The 5,010-nt window shown below is 39.6% G+C and overlaps 1 pseudogene; it reads left to right on the forward strand.

Annotated features, from left to right (window-relative positions):
• The first annotated feature begins 3,389 nt into the window (after window positions 1-3,389).
• LOC143607500 (E3 ubiquitin-protein ligase RDUF2 pseudogene) lies at window positions 3,390-4,687 on the forward strand (annotated as a pseudogene).
• Window positions 4,688-5,010: the final 323 nt, after the last annotated feature.

A 5,010-nucleotide genomic window follows, 5' to 3' on the forward strand; every position in this document is an offset into this window, starting at 1 on the left:
TGAAGACTTAGTGAAGAATTTAAGTTAGAAAAGAATTAATCAAGATCATTTGCGATATAAGTTGTATTGTTGTATGATTATGGATTTTGTACTTTGTACTTGAATTATTTCAATCATTTAATCGAATTAAATAGATATTGTCATTTTTAAATATTGCATAATAGTACATTGAGAGCCGTGAGCAAGCAGCTCACGCCTTAGCATTTCCGCTGTAGGTTGTGGTGTGACACATGTGAAGAATATTTTGAAAGCGGATAGGCATGAAGCTACACAACCGTTTTGGACAACTGAACAACATTGCAAAAATCACCTGATACATGTGATGCAAGCTCTAACTATGTAGACACGTAACACATGTGGTACATAAATAATTGGTGTAACTAAACTATCCGCAAAAAACTTGATTGGCTTATATCAACTATACTACTAGTTTACAAATTACAACCACACATGCACACAAACCAACACCCCGCGCAAAGCGCGGGTACATTTACAATGTAAATTGAATAATAATAAAAAAAAGTAGACAAAGTTATTAAAATATCACATAAAAAAATAAGATAAAATCATTAAAATCTTTAGAAAAAATTACAAATTTTGTCCATTTGAATTACATAGATTATGGAATTGATCCTTTATCAAAAATAGTTTCACTCTTTGTCCTTTATTTGGATGTTTGTCATGGTTTTTGTCCTTTAAGCTAACACCCGTTAACTTTTCCCATTAAACAGCCCCATGTGCATAAAACGTGATGGGCATAATTGTCATTTCCCCCGCCCCTTCTCTTTCCTCCTCACCTGTTATAACAGCTCGTACATAACAATTCCGACAATCATCGCCGCCGCAACGCCGTTCACTCCATCCACCTTCACCGTTACCCGCCGCACACTTCCACCATCACGACGCCGTCACTCTCACCATGCTTCAGCTCTCATATTTGACTCTCACCATCCTTCACATTCACCATCAAGCTGCCGTCACTCTCACCCTACGATTCCTGCCTCACCCACCTCCCTAAATTACCCTTCACTCATACCATACGCTGTCCAGCTTGTACCCAACTCGTCACTTACCCAGAAAGCCCTTCAAATCTCCCCAAAAACGGCACTGAAACTCTAACCCTAGCTCCATACTTCATCCAAACTAAATCTTGCACTCAATCCCTCATAGATCTGCAAGAAATCCGTCACCATTCCTCCTCCTTCACCGGCTGCCATAATCGCCGAAACCTTTGTCAACTTTACCATCAAGAGCCACGAAAACCCCAGCCGCGATTCGCGAAGAACTTGACGGAATTGATCGGAATCTTGTAATGGCGGACATGACGAGTGACGACACGCACGAGTTTGTGGCGACGGAGGTGGAGAGTGTCGTTAGAGGAAAGGTTAGCGGCGGCGTTATAATTCCGGCGAGAATAAGAATGGGGGTTGGATGGAGGAGATGAACTTTATGATTATGTTATTAAGATCTGTAATTCAAAAAGAGAAGGGGCAAGGGAAAAGATAATTAAATGCCCATCATGTTTTATGCATATGGGGCTGTTTAACGGGAAAAGTTAACGGGTGTTAGCTTAAAGGACAAAAATCATGACAAACATCCAAATAAAAGACAGAGAGTGAAATTATTTTTAATAAATAACTCATTCCATAATCTATGTAATTCAAAAGGACAAAATTTGTAATTTATTCAAACCTTTATAAAGGTTCAATGTGATGCACAAATTTAGTAATGTGAGAATAAAAAAATATGGGGATTTTATCCCGATTAAAACCTAAAATTTTAAAATAAAAAACTTAGTAAAATAAAATGACAGATATATATTCTTCACTTAAATTGTATAAATAACTTGGTAAAATAAAAGGACCAAAATATATATTCTCTAGGATAAAAGAATCTAGTTTTTACCTTTATAGCAGGTTGATTATAATGGCAGTATAAGGTAGTTCAGATGACATACGCGAATTTGTAGGATATAAAGTTCAATGTGTTGCGTTAACATCTCATTCTATATATTTTTCTATAATTTTTGCTAAAAAACAGCATTTCATAAATTAATTTATCATTTTTTAAAAAGCTTTCACGTTCTATTCCACATTCTTATTCATAAATTCTTTTTTTATTATTTTTTTTCTTTCTTGTCTTGTTATATAGTATATGGTGATTGAAAGATAGTTTATATATTATATGTATGGATCAAAAGTGAGACCTTATATTTAAGTTTACTTTAATCTACATATAACTCATTCATATAATAGATAATGGACTCAAGAAGTGATTTTGATGGTTTTTCTCAAAATTTACCCTAAATTATATGGGTTTGACAAATTTAAAGAACGAACTGAGAATGCTCTAACCAGTTATAATGATCAAATAACATTCTAAACAAAACTAAAACACACATTTTACTACATTATGAAACATAGACAAAGTAACACATTGGTTCGTGCAACATCTTTGACATGGCAAGCCGATAAGATATCAACTCGCCCACACCGCACCACGCCATGTCAACTCCTCTCACCCTTAATGATTCTCTGTGGGAAGCTGATCTAGCCATCTAGGACTCAGTTCAAATGAGTCGTAGATGTAGGAGATCGAAGTCATAGAGATCCGTTATAACTACTTAATTTTAATAACCTACATGGAATGTTTATAAACATCTACTAAAAAAACAATTTTCGTTGTTTTATAACCAAATTAATACCAAGTGGTCCAGTAATAGTCTTATGACTTAATTAGCGGAGCTTGCCCCAATGGCTAGGAACATGATGGATGACCCGGGTGTCCCGGGTTTGAAACCTGATTCCGACCGGATTTTTTCAGAGCATTAAAACCTGTCGTGCCTTCGGGCGGGATGAGCAAACTGGGTTTTACCGGGAACGCCAAACCAAACTTGGACGCCAGCGTGGATCCCGATCATGTCAACATAGCTGGCCTGAGTGGGGTGGTGGGGCGCGACTTGGTCGAACAGTGCTAGCTTAACTATGAAAGTTACTGTTCGAAAAAAAAAATAATCTTATGACTTGGTTTAAATGAAGCCTAGCATAAAACATTTTAATCCTGATTAAACCATAAGTTTTATCAGTTGTGGCTTTTCACTCGGGTGGTCCTGAAGAATATATAATATATATACTCGGTGTATTTAAGTAAGCAATTTGAAGGTAGGTGGCAGTAAAAGAAGTGGGAACAAGGATTTTGACGCGTCCAACCAACAGAACACAACAGAAGGCTCCTTCTCTCATCATCACGCGTGAACTTTATAACCAAATTTCCTCTTACTTTCCTCCTATCAATTCTTTTATTTTCTTTTCTTTCTATTTATATAATAATGAAATGATCAGTTGCCGGATTCTGTAACTTATTATTCTCCTCCGGATCTCATACTTTCCATTTCCATGTCCAGAACCACCTCCTATTGGTGTTACAGATGCACACGCATCGTCAGACTTACACCACAAGACACCGTCACATGTCCTTACTGCGACGGAGAGTTCATCGAAGCCGTCGACACTACCGTCTCTTCTCCGCCCGAATCCCGCCGCCGGAACGCCACCGACCGCTCAGATCTGAGGATCCGCCGCAGAAATAGATCCGACAGGTCTCCGTTTAACCCGGTCGTCGTTCTCCGCGGCGGAGATGATAATTCCGGCTCCGGAGATAGAGGGTTTGAATTGTACTACCACGACGGCGCCGGCACCGGACTGCAGCCGCTGCCGCCGACGATTTCTGAGTTCTTAATGGGATCTGGGTTTGACCGGTTGCTTGATCAGTTGTCGCAGATTGACTTGAACGGGTTGGGTCATGCCGATCATCCACCGGCTTCAAAAGCAGCTGTTGAATCGATGCCGGTGATTGAGATCTCGGATGCACACGTCAGCAAGGACTTACACTGTGCTGTTTGTAAGGAAGCTTTTGTTCTTGGAGCTGAAGCTCGTGAGATGCCGTGTAATCACATATACCACTCGGATTGCATCCTCCCGTGGCTTAATATTCGAAACTCATGCCCGGTTTGTCGCCACGAAGTGGCAGCGGATTCGAGGAATGAGAACAACGAACAGGACGAAGACGAGTCCGCACCGGTTGGATTAACAATTTGGAGATTACCCGGAGGCGGGTTTGCTGTTGGGAGGTTTTCGGGCGGTAGACGAGCTGTTAATGGCGAGAGAGAGCTTCCGGTTGTGTACACGGAAATGGATGGAGGGTTTAATAATGGTTTTGGTACGCTGAGGAGAGTCGTGTGGGAGTCGGGGAGGAATAGGGGGAATGGAGGGGGCGGATTTGGTAGGGCTTTTCGTAATATGTTTTCGATCTTTCGAAGAAGAAGGTCGGGTTCGGGTTCGAATTATGATGGCGAGTCAATGAATAGGAGTCGGAGTGTGTCGAGCTTGGTTTTCGGTAGAATGACAAGTAGGCGAAACAGGACTTGGAATTTGGATGAACAAAATGGTTTATCTAGGTGGTAGTAGGGTTTCAAGGCAGATGTTTTGAAACTTCATTTTTTGTAGATATGTTTTTGATTCATATTTATGAACCCTAAATTTGATGTTGGATATGAATGGAAAATCCAGCCATTTGAGGCAAATGAATGGAGGGTTTTGATTTTGTTCAGATTTGTGTATGTTTATTCTATTGTATGTCAGAGTATAATAATCATATTGATCTTATGTTTCTAATTCTGTTTTGGAAATGAATTTGTTAGTAGATTACAAACACTAAGTTAATAAACTTCATGGATTCCTAGAGCATATTCAATGGACCCTTTGGGAATTTGCTCTACTGCATGCTAGTATGAGTACTCCTATTTTTGAACCTACTAGGTGCGGGTGCACCCCTTTGCTTCGAACGACCTGGTTTAACGCGGACTGGGGTGGTGATGTGGCCTAATAGCGTCTGTTTAACGTTGGGACAAGCAACGATGATTGTCTAAATAGTTGTTTTGAAAAGCCAAAGTTGGTTCTAGTATAATTCTTGTTAAGAACAGGTAGATCTTTTATTAGATTCACTTGGAAA

The sequence above is a fragment of the Bidens hawaiensis genome, unplaced genomic scaffold, assembly GCF_021521415.1.
Source record: "Bidens hawaiensis isolate Kalapana, Puna unplaced genomic scaffold, B.hawaiensis_p1.1 tig00083038_1, whole genome shotgun sequence".
Lineage (NCBI taxonomy): Eukaryota > Viridiplantae > Streptophyta > Magnoliopsida > Asterales > Asteraceae > Bidens > Bidens hawaiensis.